This window comes from Microtus pennsylvanicus, chromosome 15 (assembly GCF_037038515.1).
Source record: "Microtus pennsylvanicus isolate mMicPen1 chromosome 15, mMicPen1.hap1, whole genome shotgun sequence".
Taxonomy (NCBI): Eukaryota; Metazoa; Chordata; class Mammalia; order Rodentia; family Cricetidae; genus Microtus; species Microtus pennsylvanicus.
This window is the reverse complement of record NC_134593.1, coordinates 63,570,539-63,594,629: the sequence shown is the minus strand read 5'-3', so window position 1 is coordinate 63,594,629 and position 24,091 is coordinate 63,570,539.

Sequence of the window (24,091 nt, the reverse complement as noted above, 5' to 3'; positions counted from 1 at the left end):
GGGTTTACATGGCTGTGGGTACAGTGGAGACAGTTCTTTGGGAAAAAGACTTTAGTGATTCAACTCAAGTTTATTTCAAACTATAAGAAATATATAGAATTGGGGAGCATGGCGAGAAACCCTAATTCGTATTAAGTGGCACACTTCTTTTTTTTTTCAATCCCTGTGTGTTTGTTTATTGCTCATCAACTATTGTTTTTTTTTTAAAATTTATTTATTTATTAAGGATTTCTGCCTCCTCCCCGCCACCGCCTCCCATTTATCTCCCCCGATCAAGTCACCCTCCCTCATCTGCTCCAAGAGCAATTAGGGTTCCCTGACCTGTGGGAAGTCCAAGGACCGTCCACCTCCATCCAGGTCTAGTAAGGTGAGCATCCAAACTGCCTAGGCTCCCCCAAAGCCAGTACGTGCAGTAGGATCAAAAACCCATTGTCATTGTTCTTGAGTTCTCAGTATTCCTCATTGTCCGCTATGTTCAGCTAGTCCGGATTTATCCCATGCTTTTTCAGACCCAGGCCAGCTGGCCTTGGTGAGTTCCCGATAGAACATCCCCATTGTCTCAGTGTGTGGGTGCACACCTCGGGTCCTGAGTTCCTTGCTCGTGCTCTCTCTCCTTCTGCTCCTGATTTGGACCTTGAGATTTCTGTCCGGTGCTCCAATGTGGGTCTCTGTCTCTGTCTCCTTTCATCGCCTGATGAAGGTTAATATTAAGGAGGATGCCTATGTGTTTGTCTTTGGATTCACCTTCTTATTTAGCTTCTCTAGGAACATGAATTATAAGCTCAATGTCCTTTATTTATGGCTAGAAACCAAATATGAGTGAGTACATCCCATGTTCCTCTTTTTGGGTCTGGCTTACCTCACTCAGGATAGTATTTTCTATTTCCATCCATTTGTATGCAAAATTCAAGAAGTCCTTGTTTTTTACTGCTGAGTAATACTCTAATACTCTAATATGTATTTCCATACTTTCTTCATCCATTCTTCCGTTGAAGGGCATCTAGGTTGTTTCCAGGTTCTGGCTATTACAAACAATGCTGCCATGAACATAGTTGAGCATATACTTTTGTTGTATGGATAGGACATCTCTTGGGTATATTCCCAAGAGTGGTATTGCTGGGTCCAGGGGTAGGTTGATCCCGAATTTCCTGAGAAACCGCCACACTGCTTTCCAGAGTGATTGCACAAGTTTGCATTCCCACCAGCAATGGGTGAGTGTACCCCTTTCTCCACAAGCTCTCCAGCAAAGGCTATCATTGGTGTTTTTGATTTTAGCCATTTTGACAGGTGTAAGATAGTATCTTAAAGTTGTCTTGATTTGCATTTCCCTGATCGCTAAGGAAGTTGAGCATGACCTTAAGTGTCTTTTGGCCATTTAAAATTCTTCTGTTGAGAATTCTATGTTCAGCTCAGTGTCCCATTTTATAATTGGGTTGGTTAGCCTTTTACGGTCTAGTTTCTTGAGTTCTCTATATATTTTGGAGATCAGACCTTTGTCAGTTGAGAGATTGGTGAAGATCTTCTCCCAGTAAGTGGGTTGCCTTTTTGTCTTAGTGACAGTGTCCTTTGCTTTACAGAAGCTTCTCAGTCTCAGGAGGTCCCATTTATTCAATGATGCCCTTAGTGTCTGTGCTGCTGGGGTTATACGTAGGAAGTGGTCTCCTGTGCCCATGTGCTCTAGAGTACTTCCCACTTTCAATTCTATCAGGTACAGTGTGTTCGGACTGATATTGAGGTCTTTAATCCATTTGGACTTGAGTTTTGTGCATGGTGATAGATATGGATCTATTTTCATTCTTCTACAGATTGACATACAGTTTAGTGGCACACTTCTTTCACAAAGTTTTATATGTGACAATAGTGTCCTATAGCAGAGATCCCAGAATCCTTCTTAACAGGATTCTATGACAAGGTTCAAGCTAAAGATAAATCAGGCATCTGACACAGAGACAGTTTTCGGATGAGGTCAGTCTTCTGGGCTCAGAGACATCCTCCAGATAAGGGCAAATAGAGAGGTGGAAGTTATGCTGGAGGGAGGGATGTTAGTATCCAGGCACAACTTGGCCCTGCCTCTTGGGAACTTAGCACAGGACATCATTCCCTGTGCCCATCAAATTGCGTACCTGCATGAAAGACAGTATGCTGGCACTTTAAGAAACCAGTCTGCCTATTCCTGCAGACTCTCTTCCCCTTGCTCTTTAGAAGAAGCAAGCTGTCCCCCCTTATGTCTTTCTCCCTCTCTTTCCTCCCCTTTACCCTTTTCTTAATAAGGGAGTATAACCTGTAGCAAGATTGACTGAATATGATATATTTTGTGTTTCTTCCTGTGGGTAAAATTTTAAAAGAAAGGTATAAAATCAAATGACAAAACAATTTCAACTGTTATTAATGTTCAGTTTTTAAAGCAGTTCAAGTGATTTGATTTATAAGAGCCTCAGAAAATGCAAGACATACTTATTATTTATGTAATGACACTATAATGATTTGTTATTGCTGCCTCCACTCTATGAAAGAACGAAGACCCAAGAGTGAAGAGTGTGAGGTGAAAATAAAAAGTAACACTAAAAAGTTGTTGAAGAAAATTTATAATTATGGGAGGTAGTGGATCTGGGATCTGGTTATGGATTCAGTTATTAGATTCTCTTTGCGGGTATTGCTCTGTATTATACAGTTTTAAGTAGGCTGATGTCAATATTTAGATGTTGGCAAACAAATGCTATAATTTCATTTAGGATAGTCATCAGAATACATAGATATTGAAAGATAGTTGAAGATTCTCCCAAATAAACTATTTTCTAACAAATATTTATCAAATCAAGACTAGTTTTACATGTTTTCACTCAGATTCACTTCTGAAGATGCATTCCATAACCCACTTAGAAATTTAAAGTTGAGTATCAGAGTGTAATATCAAAGATCCTGAATAACCTATATTTGTTTATAATAAAAGGATAAACACTTATTAAATGTTTTTATGAAGGTTGCACATTAAAGTCATCAATGGAGACCAAGAGGAAAGTTCATCAGAATATTGATCAGCATCTTTTCTGTGTAACTAGAAAGCAAAAGAAATTTAATAAACTTCATCTGTGATTCACTGTCATAATTTAATTTTTTATGGAGTTAATGAGCTTTGGGTTTCTGCTATAGAAATTGTGTTGTCACATAGAACATGGAGTACTGAATAAATTAATTCTTCCATAGAATAAGTAATATACATTACTCACACAATGCTTCATAGTTCAGTTATGGTTTTCTAAGTCTGAATTTTGAGAATTTTAGCTTTCTTTCTTCACACACTTTCAAGCACCAAGTACTAGTACATCTAAAGATGACTTCTTGGTGTTTTTGTAAGTGTGGTTTCTGGTTTAGTACTCAAGAGCTTGAAATTTCCCTGGAACTATCAACCTCACATAGCTTGAGATTTAAATCGCATGAATCACACCAGACATTTTTGAAAGTGAAGAAAATTTAAAGCTCTTTTCATCTGAGTGGTTTGTGGGAGTTTTATATTGTCCTTGAAAGAACTCTTGAAATGGCTATACTATACATGAAGGCACACAAATTAAATTTAAAAACAAATATTTTAAAATATTATTAATTTTCTCTGTGTAGTACAGCAATTCTGCACGAAAATATCAAGTTTCTGTGTTCTAAAAACGTTCTCAGGATAATAAGCAAACAAATTGACCAGAAATGGGTGTAAAAGAAAGATACCAACGAATAAATGTGAAATATACATATTTCCAGAGATCTACAGAGTCATCACCTAAAGATCCTTTACCTCTATGCCCTTTTCCAAAGAACTTTTTATTTTTTTTACAAGAAACCTGCAGTCTTTTCTGTTCTCTCTCGAGTAAGAGGGAGGAATGGTTTTCAATGTTTTTCTGTAATGTAAAATCAGACAATAATGATGATTTTTTTTCTACTTATCCTTGGAATTCTGCATGTCTGCCCTCATCTCATAGCTACTTTGATCTCAGTAAGAAATGATGCATGAGAAATAAGCAAGAAGGCTTTCTGTAGGAAAATGATATCTATCCAATCAGTTACTTCTGATCTAAAAAGTAGTAATATTACAAAAAGGAAAAAGTCCAAGTTTCATGTGTTATTTAGATAAAAGCAGGTTAAATTGAATTAAAATCTAGAGATACTAAATTATAAGTCTTATCTATTAGATATTTTGTTCAGGAAATCATTTTTTTTTTAAATTAGATAGGTTTTGTTCAAGACTCATCTGATACCATTCTCTCTGATTCTGTCATCATTCCCAACTCTGTCACTAATATTTTGGTTAATTAGTTTATCATCAATTAAATTACACATATTCATTATCAAACTAATTTTCTATCAAATAAAATATTTTTCCAATATGGTAGAAATATTAATGTTTCCCATTCTCTCAGCTTCAAAAAAAAAAAAAACCAAAAAAACAAAACACTAGATAAAGTATCTCCAAACTCCTAGGACAGAGTTTAGAAACTGTAAGAGAAATGAAAACAATGTTTCATAATATATGTCCTTATTGTATATTTGACAACATGGTTAATCTTAAATGTTCCAAAATGGTTGCATGTGATTAGATTATTTATATAGAATGAAGGATACGTCTTAATTTTTTTTCCATGAAGAAATAGATTATTTGACTGACAGCCTAAGAGCAGGGGAGTCATGGAAGCAGCAGCGGCTGCAGTGCACTCTTCCTCAGTAACAAGCAGAGAGAGGCAAGGTGTGCTACATTCGCTGTTTCCTTTTTTAATTCATCAAGGAGACTGCCCAAAGAAGGTTGCCACCCTTTCAGAGTAGGTCTTCTCATCTAAACCTCTCCGAAAGCGCTCTTTCTGCCATCTCCTAGGCCATTCTATATCCTGTTAACTTGACAGGATTAACGATGCTGACTAGCAAAACCAGAAGGACTTGAATCCAAAGATTATTTTTGAAGACAGCCTAGGCTATATGAGGTTTTGTCTCAAGAAAACCAAAACAGTGGTTGGATTGTGGTTCAAATGGTAGAAGGATCACTGGAAAAATCAGGAAGGTCTCTGCTCCATCCCCAGTGCTGTATAAAAACAAAGCAATAAAACAATGGTGTGGTGGTGGCAAATGCTTATAATCCCAGAATTCTAGGGGTAAGGACAATCAGGAATTAAATGTCATCCTTATCTACATAGAAAGTTGGAGGCCAGCTCTGTCTGGATTAGATGAAACCGCATGATAAATGAAGCAGATAAACAAACACCCTACACTTTCCCTGTTCCTGTTCCTTTCCACTAACTACATGGGTCGTAGCATCAAGTACTACTCCTGACTGAGTTCACCTTGCCTGTCATGATTTCAGGCACACTCTCACAGCTTTCTCTTCCCTGTGATGCTACTATATTGACCAGTCAATCACTATCAAGATCCAGCACAATCTTTCCCAACATGCATTCATGTATACCAGGGTAAAGTATGCTACTGGAGGGGTAGAGGCAAACCAGAGGTAAAACCTAAACCGCAAAGTAAGCCAGGTCCGGGTCCAGCTCTCTCATTACCAGCACATCAGCCTGCATGCTGCCATGTTCCCTGACATGATGATGATGGGCTGAACCTGTAAGTGAGCAACCCTAATTAAATGTTTTTAATCCTAAGAGTTGTCAAGAGTTTAATCCTAAAATGAAAAACATTAAGAGAGAAGTTGCTAACGGAAAATGGGGTGTTGCTGTGATAAGCCTGACCATGCTTTTGTTTGGAATACTTGGACTTTAGTACTTTGATTAGAAAAGCAGTGGAATGCTTTAAGCCCTGTGTAATGGGGTATATGAGACGGAGCATGGAAGAAAATGGTGCTGATAATGATTGAAATCTCAGGAGTCGGCTCAAGAGTTTTCAGAAAAAAAAATAGTATATCGCTTAGTAATCACTCATGATACATGGTGAAGGAAGTGGATGCTTTTGACAATTGTAGAAGTCCTAAAATATGAGCCTATTTCCATCTGGACCGAAGGTCAGAGACTTGGAACTTACCTCTATTCCTTCCCTCCAATGTCACTGTGTTTCAACTCAAACAAAGGTTTAACCTAGATTTAGGTCTGAGCGTTCTCCTCTCTCAAGGTTATTGTCAACAATAATGTCCAGACCTTGTATTTCACGAGTAGAGAAGTAGAGATGTTTCTACTTCAAACAAAAGTCTAAGGATCCAATGAAATTCCAATTCCCTTAAGGAGATAACTTTGGATTCCACCAAGGTAGTGGTTTGGCTACAGAATATTTTGGTCTAGGGTGTAAGCATGATTTGTTTTGTTCTAGCAACACAATGTTTAACTATGCATGTAGCCTGCAACTTTCAATTGGTATGTTCATTTCCTTGTCTCATGTTAGTTAATACAGTTTTTATGTCTTACTCCTACTCTTTTGGGGTTAGGGTATTTAAAGTAATTGGAAATTAAACATGGGCAAATTTCAGTACTTATTGGAATTTCCCCACATAATATACTATATAATTCTGTGTTTTACTATTTCCATTTGCATCTTCATATTCTTTACTATATTTTTACATTTCCACACCTCTACCCTGGCAAGTGATATTTTTGTTGAGGCTGGTTCCTGACAGACATTATCCTAAGATTTTTTCTAAGGTTTAAGTAAAGTGTTTTGGATTAATGCCATTCGCAGTAGAAATTTCAAAACATCCCAATATAGACTTTGTAATGTGGAAAACACTAATGAGATATATATATATATATATATATATATGCAAGTTAAGCAAAAAAAAAAGACATTTAAGGAGAAGACGAGTACCAGAAAGTACTATTCTAATATACTAATCTAACAGATTAAGAAATGGAATAATATAGGGAGTGATGAACTCAGAGAAAATTCCCGCCTATTTAAATTTCCAGTTTGTGGAAAGGAATTAAAGCAAAGTTTAGAGCTCCATGTGGTGGTGCACACTTTTAATCCAAAAACTGGGAAGACAGAGCCTACCAGATCTCTGAGTTTAAGGCCAGACTGGTCTAAAGATTAAGGACAGCTAAATTTAGACAGTGAAAGAAAACAGAATACTGATGATGACGTAATTAGACAAGGGGCAATGTTCTAGCCCCGGTTAACAGCAGAACAGGGCAGCATTGGCCATGTCATTCTGGATCTAGAGTTAAGGATAGAAGAAATGGTTTATGGAGGTTGCCTACACACATGAGTACACCTGTTAAGGCCAGGTATGTGTCAGGGGTGTCCTTGAACGGAGGCCTAGTAGAGAGAACATTGCATGAAGCTGTAAAATTTAAGCTTGGATTCTATTGGAGAACCCAGTATGTTTGAGATGCCAGAGTCATGAAATACCTGCTGAGGAAAGCTGCTAACAGGTAGTGGAAACAGTCTATGAGAAAGACGTGTGTTGCAGAAAACAGCTGAAAAAGTTGGAAATGTGGAGAGTGTTTTTGACATTAGACACAGAGATGCAGAGTTTGGAGTTTGCCAGCTAATTTTCAGTCTTGCTTTGGTACAATATTTCCTCATTATGCTCCCTTCCCTGTGCTTTGGAATAGTAGTATATATCCTGTAGCATTAGATGCTAAAAATATGTGATCTGCATTCTTATTTTTACAGATGATTATAGCTAAAAGATTATTATGCATTTCAGAAGACACTTTGGATTTATACTTTGAAATAATTTTGAGACTGTTATAGACTGTGGACTTTTGAAGTTGAATTGAATGAATTTTTATGATATGGTTATAAGCCTTTGGCGGCCAGGGAGTAGAATGTGGTCGTTTGGAAGTAAAAGTTGCCCAAAGGGTGGCTTTATTAGGAGATATGGCCTTGTTGGAGTAAGTGTGTCACTGTGGGGGTGGGTTTTGAGGTCTCTTTTTTTAAGTTTCACTCAGTGTGACAGTGAGTCAATGTCCTCTTGCCCAAGAGTCATGATGTAGGACTCTCAGCTCCAGTACCACACCTTCCTGCATGCTACCATGTTCCCCATTCTGATGATAATGGACCGAACTCCTGAAACTATAAGTAAACCACCTCTATTAGATTTTTTTTAAAAAATTCACTAGAGTTGCCGTAGTAATGGTGTCTCTTCACAGCAATAAAAAAGCTGCTAATTAAGACAATAAATGAGATAGGAAACATGACGTGCAGCTGTATATGACCATGACTATTAACTACAAATATACTTGACCAATTAATACACCCAGAAACACACACACACACACACACACACACACACACACACACACACACATATATATATATATATATATATATATAAACAATTCTATATTCATATATGTATGCACACAAATATATTTTATGAATTCACGGACGCAGAAGATGCTCAGATCTATGCATATATACACAACTATCACATAAACAAAAATGTCATATTTCACTACAACTATGTTATATGTGAGCTTAGCATTACTCTGTCTAACCACCATGATGCCTCATATGTTATGTGTTCATAGAATATCTGCCATACGATTAAAACTGAACTATATTGTCACTAAAACAGAGAAAAATCTAATTATGTTCATGTGAAACTAAAGATTTATATACATTTAATCCATACATATATTAGTCAATACCTTAATTAATCAGTTTAATCGTTAAAATTTTATAAGAAGATGTTTGGGTAGTCATGTTGGTGAGACTGTATGGGTGTAGCTTCTGACTTTATTAGGAGAAATTCTGAGAGCAAGCTCCTTCATCCTCTGTCTCTTATATCTTTCTAGCTTTTCTTCAAACGTTCTACAAAGTTCTCTGAGCCTTAGATGTGGAAGTGTTTTGTATCTGTATCCACTGGACTCCACAGCTCTGCATTTTGATTGGTTGTGTTTTTCTGTAGGGGTTTCCATCTGCTGCAAAGGGAATTTTCTTTGATGAGAGGTGAATACCTGAACAAGGACAACACCAATAGAGATATCAAAATATATGGGTAAAAACGTGTGAGCTCTCAACTCTACAAAAGGTCCAATAGGAAACAGATGAAATCTAGAGCAGGAGAGATGGTCTTCGAAATGGAAGAACACACCAAATGATTGTCCATGCCATACAAACTGCCATAAAAACGTACATATGAGTGGCATGATACAGAATGAGGAGGTTATATTTTTGAATATCTATTTACATACACATAGATACATACATGCAATAACAATTAATAAAATTGGAGCTTGCAAGTTTGAAAGGGAGTGGAAGAAGTAAGTGGATGGGTTTGGAGGGAGGACAGGGAATGGAGAAATGTTGTAAGTGTATTTTATTCTCAAATATAAATAATAGTAAAACTATAAACATATTAGCTTTGTAAAAATTTATTTTAAAATGTTATCTGACAATTATGTGTAGAATAGAAAGAAATAGAAAGTTATATCATTAAGAATACTTTAGCTGAGAAACCAGCTTCAAAAAATTCTTTGAAAATAATTAGGAAATAGTCTACAATACTAATGTTCAAAAACATAATAATTTGATTAAATGAAGTAGGATCAGTATACCTCATGTATATAAAATTTTGACCCAGAAACATAAGTATGTGTCTAATATCTATTTATTTATTTATCAATACACTCTTCTGCTTTTTTTAAATTCCTACATATTTTTTAATTCTAAATACAAATGTATAATATCTTCATTTGATTTCACATTCTTCTTCACTGAATTTGCAATAAAATTCTTTGAAAAACAAATCCTAGAAGGAATAATGAAACCTAAATTTTTCAAATATGCTCCATCTATTTATGAGACAATGTACTTATCACTTTCTCTCGTGTTTCCTCAAGTCTTGGTTTTAATCCCCCTGGAACAGAAGCTTCGGTCTTCATCCAAGAATCTCTGCTTGCAGCTGTTGTTGATCCCAAGCTTTTCACTTTCAGTTCCAGCAGCCCATGCACAGCTGTGCAGTTGAAGGGATTAAAAGTTAGAATATTGTTTTGGAGGAAGTTATACACTGTTGGCAGGAAGAAAAACAGTTTCCAACTCTTCGGAGTTCACAAACGTTAACTTCTATCTCCTGAGGTAATCCTCCTCCCATTACATATTCCTGAACTCCTAAGATGAGCAGCATCTTACTTTTGATGTAGGAAATAAAGTATTTCTTGCCTTTAGCAATAATAAAATCTTTACAGAGAACGTTGCATCCCACAGACTGGAAGCAGCACTACAAAATGCCATGATCCAGTGCCTGTAGCACTTGAATAGACTTTGGAACTAATATATAAATTTTGCTAAAAGAGAGAAAAGATAGAACAGAAAGAAAGGTTTGCACTCTTGTTGAGTGCTTCTGTAAGTAGGAAGAAGACATTCTTCAACAATCACAGCTTTCCCTTGTTTGTTATTAGGCACACCAGTGTGGAAAACTGTAAGAAAACAGAAACCTGGTGTGAAGGAAACCATGTGGGTGTCTCTGAGGATCATCTAAAACAGCAACAGAGTCATTCTATTAAGAAAAGAACTCTCAACAAAGGAATTCAAAATGGCTGAAAGACACTTAAAAAATGTTCAACATCCTTAGTCATCAGAGAAATGTAAATCAAAACAACTTTGTGATTCCATCTTACACCTGTAAGAATGGCCAAGATCAAAAACACTGATGAAAACCTATGTTGGAAATTGTGGGGCAAAGAGAACACTCCTGCATTGCTGGTGGGAATGCAAGCAGGTACAATCCCTTTAGATGTCAGTGTGGTGATTTCTCAGAAAACTAGGAAACAACCTTCCTCAAGACCCAGTTATATCACTTTTGGGTATATATCCAAAGGACATGTGCTCAACTATATTCATAGCAGCATTGTTTGTCATAGCCAGAACCTGGAAACAACCTAAATGTCCCTCGACTGAAGAACGGATAAGAAAAATGTGGTACATTTACCCAATGGAGTACTACACAGCAGAAAAACATAATGTCTTGAATTTTGAAGGCAAATGGATGGAGCTAGAAAACATCATTTTGAGTGAGGTAACCCAAACACAGAAAGACAAGTATCATGTAAGTGGTTTTTAAACATAAAACAAAGAGAACCAGCCCACAAATCACCATCCCAAAGAACTTAGACAACAATGAGGACACTAAGAGAGACTTACATAGAGCTAATCTTCATGGGAAGTAGAAAAAGGCAAGATCTCCTGAGTAAATTGGGATCATGGGGACCTTGGGGGAGGGCTAAAGAGGAGGGGAGAGGCAGGGAGGGAAGCAAAAAAAATGTAGAGCTCAATAAAAATAAATAAAAAATATGTCTAAGAAAAGTTCAAAAAGATAAGAGATCCATTCAAGCCAAACATAAGCCATCTTCATAATTCAAACCATAAGTGACTTCTAGATCATGACATTTAGAATAATTTGCAAGTAGTTGAAAGTATTAATTATTTAGCATAGAATAAAACACTTAAAACAAGAAAAATACAATGGGATAAGTGAGAAGAATAGGTATAAAATATAATGACAAAAGAATTACACACATATGAAATTGAGAGTTGATAAGTAAAATATTTTTAAAAGAGTAAAATCATTATAAAAGAAAAACCCTGAAGGAACAGAGAATATGCTTTGTGGCTACTCTATCACAAGTCAAAATCTAAAACTGTGTTAATAGAACAACATTTCTTTACATGAGGCAGAAAAAAAAATGGATCAGTGAACCACAAACAGAACTCCCTAAGAAGATGCATAGATAGTGGCCAACTGATATGTGATACTACAAGATGATAGGGAAATACTGAATAACAGTTTTCAGGAAAATGATTCTTAAAAAAAAATTGAATAACTATTTTAAGTCTTTATTCAGTTGATTCCCGGTATATTGTGCATTTGTTTCTGTGTTGGGGACCGGCTTAGACAAAAATACAACTTCCCAGGGTAGGCATAGGTATTAGAAGAGTAGTAAAGGGCATGAAGACTTGAATGAAAATAATTAAACAAAGAATATAGAATACTGAAATCTGCCTGTATTTAATTTTCCATATACTTTTATACCTCAATACAGCAGTGGGAAGAAGACAAAAGACTGCTTTAACATGATATAAAGGACCACTAGAACAGATGCTTGATTCAAAACTTGACACACCAAATCGTTAGCATTCTGTTGTTTAGGCAGTGAACCCACCCTTACCAAGTGTTCTTCAGGCAGCCACTCCCAAGGTCAAACCTCTAATTTCAAAAGAAGGAGTGGAGTGTGCTTGAATTTCCTGACTTTTGGTCACGGGGGAGTGAATGTACCTGTATAGGAATCTTAAGGTCAACAGGACCAAGCAACCACACCCTAGGACAACAGGTGTAGTCTTGGTTATTGTAAACAATTGTGAACAACCTCAAACTCTCTGATCTTCCAACAAGGTGGAAATTGGCTCACATTTTTGGGCTTTCATGATTCCATAAGGGTAAGATTTCATACTATAAAATAACAGAAAGGAAGTTTAAAATTTTGTCAGAAGAAATTTATTTAATGAAAGGAAATTCATGAGGGAAAAACCAGCAGATTATATTTATGCATATGTGCATATGCATTATATAACAATAATAAAGAAATGAGGCCAGTGACTTGGAGGTCACTAGTCATTTAAAGGGTTAGGAAGCATACAGGAGGGGAGATAATTATGCAATTTTATTTCAGTATATTACCAAAAATACATTAAACAAGATCAGATAATACCAACTATTGATGATGCAAGAAGTATTTGCAATACTATTTCAACCATAGTGAAGCCACATCATTTCCAATCATTTTCATGCAATAAAGGAAAACATTTGACAATGCAAATAAAATACAATTACAATGAGAATCTTTTGAGACAACAGAAAAACTAAGATGCCCATGAAAAACAGTCTACGTGAACGTAATCTGCCACACTCATCTGATAAATAAAGACGACTTCAATTCACCTAGCGGGATATTTGAAAACCTTTTGTAACAAAGCACTCTTCCATTTAGAGAAGATTTTTTTTTGTCATATATTTTTTTTTTATTGAGAAAAGGAAAAAAAAAGTTTCAGCCTCCTCCCAGCCTCCCATTTCCCTCCCCCTCCTCCCACCCTTCTTCCCCTCCCCCCACTCCTCTCCAAGTCCCTCTCCAGTCCAAAGAGCAGTCAGGGCTCCCTGCCCTGTGGAAAGCCCAAGGTCCTCCCCCCTCCGTCCATGTCTAGGAAGGTGAACATCCAAACTGGTTAGGCTCCCACAAAGCCAAAACATGAAGTAGAATCAAAACCACGTGCTATTGTCCTTGGCTTCTCATCAGCCCTCATTGCTCGCAACGTTCAGAGAGAGTCCGGTTTTATCCCATGCTTTTTCAGTCACAGTCCAGCTGGCCTTGGTGAGCTCCCACTAGATCAGCCCCACTGTCTCAGTGGGTGGGTGCACCCCTCGTGGAGATAGAGATAGAGAAGATTTTTAAAAGAAAAAAAATGAATTGTTTACAGACACTATGGATGAGGCTGATGAATCATTAACTCACATCATAAGATACCTTTTTTTTTGGTTTTCGGAAGAAGAATAATAAAGAAAATGTAGGTTATTTGAGAGGGAAACAATATTTACAAGATGATCAAGTGATATTTATGGCCTATGATAAGATATAGTCCTTAGCCAATTTGTCAAAAAAGTGCTCAAAACCAGTAATGCTTCTACTAGGGCTAACTATATACATCCATCACTTTCTATGTGTGAATAGTTTCCATAACTGAGATCATAGGGCATATGGTCTGGCTGGCCTCACACTCATGCTCATTCTTCTTAGGACTTTGCAGCATTTCCTACCCTCATGAGCAGATTGCATCTAACTGGCTGATACAATCTTCTATATGTTATTTTGTATTAGAAATGAATTTCAAATGACTATTACCAGTTTACAGAAATCTAGTCATTTAACTTAAAAGTTGGAGGAGGTAACTATATTGAAACGAGAAACTGCCAATGAGAATCTGCCATCTACAGGCAAGGAGTCATTCAAATTTTGTGTTGATAGTTTTATCTAATTTTTTTTTTTTTATCTAAAGTCCCTTTTTACCTGGAATACAATGTGAGTTGGATCAGTCTAGAAAAATACAAATTTTATTTTTATTATCATATAAACCCTCAGAGTAAGTGCTGAGAAGACATTAAATATAAAACTGGGCAACTCTAAACAAACATGGGTGGCCCCTCAAAATTTGATTCATTCAATATGTACCTAGACCCCAGCAGAATCTGAAGCAAGTGATTTCTAAAATTGATATAAAATATACAATGATTCCGTGTAGTTTTTCTTTATGAGCAAACAAGTTCATTCCAAAAAAGCAGTTTGTGCTACACAAACAGGTCTTTCTGGTCAGATATACTTAACACAAGAAGTTGGTAAGAAATCAAAATTAAGGCCAAGAGCTTCCTCAGTTAGATGCAGACCTATGCTCTTTGTTTTGGCTTCCTTGTTACCGCCTTCCAGTTAATTGGGTTGTCTTGTTCTGAACTGGTACACTAAGGAGACATTTCCCTGATAGTTTTGCGGCATTCATATTTATTTTGACACTCTTAAGAGTTCTAACCTATGACTGAGTCCAAGGTGCGAGATAATTTAGGTGGGGAAAAGACAGGAGAAGAAGGTGAAATTGGCTGAGGTAGTGAGATTTGACTTTAGCTCTTCACAAATGCTTAGAAAATTGGAATTCTACGACTTTGCCAGTGTTAGATTCATTATATTGCTCAGTGATTAAGCACAGTGTTTAAGCTGAGCTCTTACTGTTATGTAAAGTGCCTCTGGGGCAGCTCTAAATTGCAGATTTTCTATGCTTTTCTCTCTGCAAGATTCTGAACTCCTATAGATAATAGCCTTTGAACAAAGCTTCTGTATGTAAAATAGAGTTTATAGCCCATATTTGATGAAAAATACAGTCACAAAAGTATTCTTTTTAAAGGCATCACTCTGTGCCAGAAATTTTATATAAGTCTATGCCTAAATTCTCACCAAACAAACTGAGATAGAAACAGAGAGATGCTCACCGGATAGAGTGAGTCTAGTACTTGGCAACAGTAATGCTCATAGCAAGCATCTGTGGCCGCACAAAGGGTACAGTTTTAGTTCTTTAACTGAACTCTGACTCCTGGCTTCCAAACAATTTGCAATACAGTACTTTTATTCATAGCAGAATTTAATAATGAGACGAAAATAATAACAGTAACCAAGTAACAACAGAAAATATATATAGCATATGCTTGATCTTTCTAGGAAAATAATTGGTCAGATATTCAAAATCTGAATCAAAGAGTTCCAAATAATAAGAAAACCATTCAATGTCCATTCTTTTCTCACCGTATAGTTGGAATGTTTATGTTTAAGATAATAATAATAATATTTATTATAATAAAAATAATAAATTTTTGTGTTTTAGTATTGAAGTTGATTAAATTTTTTACTTGTTTTAATTTAAGCTTGAATTTATTTTACAACTGTTTCTCAATCCCTAGGACAAGTATTTGTTTTAATTGAAAAGATGTATAACATATTATTTATAGGTCTTAATTTACCAATTTTTATAAAGATCAGAGTGATTTAATAGAAATATTTTCATATTTTATTTAAAACTATACTTCCACATACAGCATGGATGAACATAATTTATACATTTGAATTCTGGTTTCAAGCATTCTTTTATATGGCGTTAGAAATGAAGTGACAGCTCTTGCCTTTCCCCCAGTGTCTCAGTACAACAGTACTGCTCAAAATCCTACCGTCGTTAAGAAGCAGAAGTTCCCAGAGGGGTGCACAGAAGGATTTTGCCTTTTCTAAAACTATTTCCAAGCAATAAGCCTTGAATAATATAAATTCTACTTTTTCCCAAGGACATTATGATGGCTTTATATTTTACTGCGTTTGAAGCAATAAAGAAATAAACTGAAAGGCAGTCTTAAAGGATTTTAAAAGTTGTCTTAATGCTTCCTCACCACCCTCATTTCATATTAGATAGCGGAACAGCTAGTTCTCAAGGAGCTCTAATGGCTGTCTAAATCTGGGTGATAAATGGGGAAAAGCAAGGTCTGTGAACTTTGTCAGCTTTTTGGGGGGATATTGATCCTTGATAATGTTTTAGCTGGCACACACACACGAAAAAAAACAGCATTAGACTTTAATCCTTAAAACAATAGGATGTTCCAAAATAATACTTCTAAAATGTAGCAAGATTTCTGTGTCTCTGCACAGAACCATATTGGATTAGGGCAGAATGGGGTGGACAAAACGTAAGAAGTAGAATGTTACCCCAGTTGAATCTAAGTGGAATCCATAAATGCTTTTAGTGAAGACACAGATAGATCATTAAGGAACAAGTCAGCTTGTTTTTGCTGTTTTGTTTTCACCCTTTTCTATATCCTGTTATGGTCAGAACACTCCTTTGTGGTTTCTATTCTTGGAGACCTCATAGCTCTCTGTTCAGTTTGGGCTTTGACTCCAGGCACTGCAAATTTACTAGGCACAGCTATTTTAATAAACTTTGAAAAAGCAGTATTAGTTGAAACTTTCACCCACTTTCTCTGGAACTATTTGTATTTAAAGGATTGGGTTTAGTACTAATAGGTCTGAATGTTAGGCAAATACTGTCTATAGAACTGAATTTTCTTATACTAACGACGAAGTATAGTGTGGTGATTTTCTCTGTGGGCTTGCTGAAGAGAGTTCATTTCTAATGTCAGGTTTCTTGCTAGTCCCATAATGGCTCAGTCCATCAAGATATATCTTTTCTTGTTCTCTGTCTCTGTCCTTTCCCCATTTTGACAATCCTGTTCCCTCAAGGTCTCCTTCTTCTTCTTCTTCTCCCCCACTCAAAAATATTCAGTAGGTAGAAACTTTCTCAACATTTCAATATAATATACTAACTTCTTTTCTGTAGATTTTAGTATATGTAAATATTGTCAAATGTAGAAATATTCATAGTTCACTATATTTAAGACTTTTGTGAAGATTATGTTTTGCACTAATTATGTTTGTTCTATTATTGCCAACTAATTAACTAACAACTTAACATAATGTTAGTTGGAAAATTAATGTAAGGATTATCTTCACCATCTCTTTTTGCAAATATTAGTAAACTCTTTTCTCTCACTGTATATTTCTATCAATTTTTTTCAAAACACACAAGCAAGTACTCTAAAAATTAAAGGAGAGTCATTTTATTTCACCTATATGAAAAAGTCCAGAGAAGTTTAATTTTTAGCCAGTATCAAAGGAAATATATGGCAGGTAGATGAAGCAAGAAGCTGCTAATAAGTTATGGTTTCGGGCCAGTTTTAGAAGTAGAGAAGGGAGAGATTTTATATGTGTCTTTAAAACTTATAATGATATGTGTTTATTTTCATATAGTAATTAATCTCTACCTCTGCTTTTCTAATATTTCTTTTTGGTATGTTTTACATACTCTTTTGGAGTTAATGTTACAATGAAGTCCTTAAGTAAGAATCTATGCAGTCAAGTAGATTATTAGTGAAGACCAGTAAGTGGATTTTAGCAAAGGACAATTCATTACTCATTACAAAATCTAAGATCACACATCTCACTCTGGAGAAAACTTTTTCACTTGGGCAGAAAAAAATTTGAGCAGTTAGGTAGGGGTGTTCTATTGTGGTTTGAACTTAAAAGGTACATAAAGCATTTTCTAGTGGACATTGTGCACCAAATAATGCATTTCCTGATTTAGCTATGCTGTTAGTTATTCCCATTTTTCCTCTCTGTTCAGAATGTACCCTTCAATAATTGCTCTGGGATAAACATAATTTCACCAAATACTTCTTCTTTGAAGTGACATGCTACTAAGCTTTCTCACTAGAGAGCTTGAAACTACTCTTTTTGAACAGGATGAAACGATTGTTCTGTTAATTATGGTATGGGAGACTTGGGAACAGCCTTCCTACAGAAGCATGAGTAGTGTGAAGGCTTCTTGCCTGATGAGTGAGCAGGGGCCTTATACAGTCTACTCGATGAGGAGATTGCCTGATGCTCTGGAGCCTGTAGATATTCTGTAGCCTTCTGCACAGTCCGTTTACACCCTTTAGCCTGTTAAGCCATCAAGTTGCCTGTTCTTCAAGCACATTCAGAGCCTATCTATCCAATGATCTCTTTTAACAGGTTTAGTTACCCTTTCTCCACCACCTGTGTTCTACTGGGTAGCTTCTGGTTCTTTTGGAAATAAACTGCCCCTACTAGAAATCTGCTAAGTGTTGAATTATATCTTTAAGTCTTGGGTCAACCTTTCTGTTGTTCCTTCCTCAAATACTCTCCTATGCTGAACTTCATTCTACACTATTTTCATCAGTTCCTGACCACAAACTTCCCCTCTTTAAACTACCATGCTGTTTCTTCTCCCAACAATATCAAGAATAGTAAAAGTTAATGTAGATTATATGAGGTATAAGAATATAGTGTAATCAGTTGTAAACTCTCAAGACTTGTTACTTTTGTTTTTTGCCTTTTATTTCTCATACATAAAAATGATAAAAAAAACCAAGTCAGACATTTTGTGTATAGACTATTCCCATATTACTAATTGGGATGGTGAAAAAAATCCTCATTTTCTTCCTTATCTGTGGTTTTGGGAATCTGGAGTAATTAACTTCTAGAAAACTATCTGACTATAAAATTCATTGCTATTTGTTTGTCTATTGAAACAAAATCTGAGCCATAAAAATTTCTATTTCAGAATCTTTGCTTAGAGAAATACCTTGTAGAGATGATTAAATTCAGCTACTACATGCACAATGATCTGCCTCTCAATATATTCCCCCCCTAGAAAGAACAACTGGAGACTACATCAAAGAGGAACACTTATTATTTTGCTTAATTTGTGAACTTTGAGTTTTGTTTTGTAAATATTTTCTTAAATATATACTAAGCATTTTGCTAAGTGTATAATAGCTAAATATTCATAGGGAATTTATTGGTATAACTAAAATTAAAGGATTTACAAATTTTCAAATATGAGTTACATAGCCTATTAATGATAGAGACATAACTAATAAAGAAACAGAAATATACAAATTAGTTGTATAACCCACTAAGTATTAAAAATTATGGTGCTTTGAGAGCTGGAGATATAGCTGAGCACTGAAGAAGGCTTGTGGCTCTTGTAGAGAACCCAAGCTTTATTTTCTATACCCATGCAAGAAAGCTTTAAATTGCCTATAATTTCTGCTCTCCTTGATCCAATGCCCTTTCAATGCCCTTTTTAAGCCTCCATTAGTATGCACATTAAAGTTCATTTATCTATACACAGGCATACATAAACACATATTTTAAACATATAATGCTTTAAACTGTGTTGAGTCCCATAATATACTTGAAGTTTGATTTTGTCTGCTACCTCTTTTAAAAACAAGGAAAATATCCCAAGCGATTATAAAAACATGCAGTTCAAATATTCAGAGAACCATTGATACACTGAAGCAGTTCTTTAGCAAATTATATAAAGATATAAGCTAATTTTATTTCATATCTCTGGTGTATTAATAGTGTCAAATTTATTAACAGTTCTACAATGTTTAATATGCTATGAGTAATTTTATTACTGTGATGTATTCTTTGCCTGTGCCCCAGACAGCAAAACCAGGATATGGGTACTTTCAATACATCTTTGTCTGTTTGTAGCAGATAAGGGAAAAGAGGGAAAATGCGTGATATTGTGCCACTACATAAGAACTTCTGACTTTAAATATGTCAGTTGTCTCTCTTCTTTTGATTTTGTGTCTCCCTATGTTTAAAAAATCCTATCAAGGAAATTCTCCAAATGTTCTGTCTTCATAGAATTTAGTGATCATCCTTACTAAAACAGAGCAAAAGCATGGTTGGCAGATGCGGAAATCTTGCAGGCTCACCGAGCCATACTAACAATCTACATTTACGAAACTGAGTGACTGAAATAATGACTGAAGTTCTGAGAATTTTCCACCACAGTGACAGAAGTGCTGTGTGCACCAGTTGGTTTATCTGCATGACCTTTCTTGAGCTTTCTGCAGTCTAATCTTCCAGACTTCCAGGGGGAAGTGTGACTTGTCTATGTCCACTCCTCATCTTCCAAAAGATTCTAAGATTTTTGTTAGTAATTTATTTCATTTAAAAGTACACAGGCTTTGGTGTTGGAAGTCCTTCTGTCTATGTATTGCTTTTATTGGTTAATGAATAAGGCATGGTCTTGAGCAATGGTTCAGCAGTTATAAGCGCTAACCACTCCTTTCAAAAATCCACGTGTGAGTTCCAGAACGTACAGGGTGGCTCAATTGTCTATATAACTCCACTTCTGGGGAATCTGATGCCCACTTCTAGACTTCACAGATAAAAGACACATATGTGGGGCTCAGACATATATGTGGGCCAATTGCTTATATACATAAAATAATTAGCTAAGGAGAATACATTTATAAAAGTACACAGAAATTCTGTTGTTCACTGATATTTATTTAAGCAGTTTGCCTCTTCATTTTATCTGGATCTAACCCAAATATTTCTTTCAGTTCTGAAAACTCCCAGTAGTGAAACACAAGCTATATGATGACATAGGGTTTCTATTAGAGAAATATTGAAACATATTAATGAATTTCTCCATCTACACTTAGATACTTCCATTCTGTGGGACTTATTATTTGGGGAGAAACTTTTAGCTGATGCAGCATAACTATTAATTTTTAAATGTTACAGCTTTCCTTAGCATTTACTTAAGAAATCTATCGCTAAATTAAAACCAAATCTCCTAGCTTGCTTTGTCCTGTTTGGCCGTTGTCTCTTAGAGGCCAGCTCCTTTTTGATGAGGAAGAGCAGGGAGATTGGATCTGGAAATAAAGGGGAGATTGGACAAGAACTAGTCACAGGAGGGAGGGTAAATTGAGGTTCAGATGTATTGTATTAAAAAATCTATTTCTAATAAAAAATAAAAATGAGATGAATCCCTACATATTTTCATATCAAAGATATAAGAAAAATGATGTAATAATACTGCAAACCATAAGGCAATTTGAATTTCTTTTTTTCACCTATTTAACAGGGTTTTAATATACTGACATAAGTGAATATACTAGTAACTTTAAGAAATGCTTGGATTTATGTGAGGAAGAGAGAGAGAGAGAGAGAGAGAGAGAGAGAGAGAGAGAGAGAGAGAGAGAGAGAACATATGAAGTGAAAAAAGAAATCAGAGGGAGACATTTTGCTTACAAATACCACATGGAGCAGTTAATCAGTTTGTCTTGAGCAAAATTTTAAACCAAGTAAAGTTGTCATACTTTATGCATCAATTATATTTCAATGCTTGTGCTTATAAAACTTTACTATGGTTTTGGGATATTACTCTGTCATCCTATTTAAAATATATTAATGGCCCAGAGACAAGAGTGATTAAAATGCTATTATAGAACTTCAAATAATATTGTATTAAAACAATGTGCAGTGTTTTGTACCTAATACAAAATGTGTAATACACCTAAATTAGCAAGTTTAATTGTAGAAGATTTGTGAAAATGTTGAAAGGGAGTTTAATTTTCTTAGAAAACTATGGTTCCTAATATCCATTGAAGCATCTTAGTGATTTTTTTCTAACTAATACAATAAAACTACTATTTATTTATTTTGTGTTCCATGCTAACATGGAACATTAGTATATTGACATTTTATTAATATTAATGTGTTATGAATATTAATCAAGCATATGTTTTTTCAGTTAATATAATTGCTGAAGACAGAAAATATAACAAAACTAAACAATTTTAAGTAGACAAAATGATATTATTAAGATCTTTATAAAGTCTGACACCACATAAGAAAGAATCCATTTGTGTATATCATTGCATTTTCAAATAATATTATTAGGTCTTTAAAATATGAATTGCATAGCCAGAAAGAGTAATTGCTATCATTAACATACTACTGTATTTATTTCCCCACAGAGTTTAATGGATTCTCTGATAGGCAGAATATAGCATTTAATGGAAAAGAGCCCCCCATGTTCTATCTGTTCGATGAAAGTCATGCTATGGAACAGAGCATATTTTTCTGTGCTTGGCATCGTTTGAATTTTAAAACCTTTAGCAAGAAGTGCTTCAGGACCAGTGCTACTGGGAGAAGCAGCTTTGTGGACACAAATGAGGTGTCCTTGTGCAAAAAGAAGTGAGAAGTGCCTGGCACATGTCTGGGTTAACACAAGTCAGGGTTTCACAATTATCTCTGTGAATTTTAGGACTGAGATTGAGATATAAGGAAATAATAGTTTAAAACATTGATACAATGAAACTGTGGCCAGTGATTATATAGAGAGCAACTTGTGTCAGCCCAGGAGCATAGTGATGCAGGAGGAGACAATAAACTATTTCTAATATCGTTCTACTGCATTTATTTCCTTCAAGGGGATTCTTTTTTGGATCACTCTTCAGAGTGCACTTAAGTGGCTAGTTGACTTATGAAAGATTTCTAATCAAGAAACATAAAAAATGAAGTGTCATCCTGTGGATTGCAATAAGCCCCTGGCTAGACGCAAAAACAAACAAACAAACACAAAAATCCTGGACACTCTTACATAAAAATCTCTGTATATTTTGATGTGCATAATTTGAATTGAAATGTTATTTTGAAAAAAAAAACCCTTCAAGATGTACTCTGTGTGTAAGAACATAGAAATATCAAGCAGTATATTAGGGAAGTGTTGGAGAAAATGGATCTTTTCATGTAGTTGAAATTATAATAAATAATAAATTGCCTAAAATGTGAAATGCTCTGCAAAGATATTTATTAACTGGCACATATAAATTGCCATAATAAAGAAAGATATATTTTATTCACTTAAGAAATCCTTATTTCTAAACTGGAAAATGTTAGCTTCTCAAATTCCGCATCCCTGAAAAAAAACTGTATCTTCTTCCACCAGCAGCCATCAGATGAAAAGAATAACTCTGTAGCTAGCGGTGGGATTTCACGACTCACTTTCACACCCAGATTGTGTAGTAAGATACTGCTCGATCATTTCCCAGCCGCCCAGATCTGAATAATCACACGGAATCTATATTAGCTACAACACTGCTAGACCAACAACTATAGATATTTCTAACTATCGTTTATATCTTAAATTAAATCATTTCTTTTATTTTGTATTTTACAACAAGGCTTGTAGTGGGTTACTTCTTGTTTCTAGGGCATCTGCCTCCTTCAGTAGCCATATGGCATCTCTTTGACACCTGCCTACTCTTACTCTAAATTTCTGTTTGGATTTTGTTATCATTTATAAAATATGTGACTTGAAGCCTGTTCTACAAGGGGCCTCACCCAACACCTCAACCAGGCCCCTTGCAGGTGGAAGACCATGGTGGGTAAGAGAGTGATATGTCATGCAGAGAGAACTTGGGTATAGTGTTTATTTAATAGATAAGGGGATTATGGAGAAAAGAATTAAATAGAGAGGGGAGAAGAAGAAGGGGAAAGTGGGGAGGGATACAGCAGTTACCACTTAAGAGGGATGGGCAGAGAGAGAGAGAGCATGGGCTGTAGAGGGGGCCCTAGATCCACTTGCCTATGTGGGGGAAGGGAGAGATTGAAAGTGGGCAGAACTTGTCCTTTAAAGGGACAGGGTACCCAGGTGACAGGACAGGCCAACAGATTACTACATTCCCACCTTTCTCTTATAATAAAATGCAGGGATTTAGGCATGGCAGGTTGAGAAAATTAGAAAATTAGAAAACTGGACTGTATTTTAACTTAATGGGTAAGATATGTACCTGTGAAAGACGAAGAAAAAACTGTTTGCAATAGAAGCTTACAATAGTGGAAAACAGCTTAAAATATTTTAAAGCAGGGTTGGATTACAAATACAATATTTTTGTAAGAAATTTAAAAGAATATACCAAATTGAAATATAAAGATGGCAACTTGGTAACCTGACCTACCCTTAGTAAAGATGGTGGCAGTTATATGTTTCACAGGAAAACCACCTTTTCAGAGCTGCAGTGGGAATTTTAAGCAGATACAAAAAAGAAGAGAGACATAGAGGCCATGTAGAACATACATTTAAAATAGAATCACAACCATGTGGCTACCCCATTCACACAGGCTTTCCTACATGGAGTAGACAAGGAAGTAACTCAGCGCTGTTGCCCACCAGCTGCAAGCCACCAGCTGCTGTGGAGAGT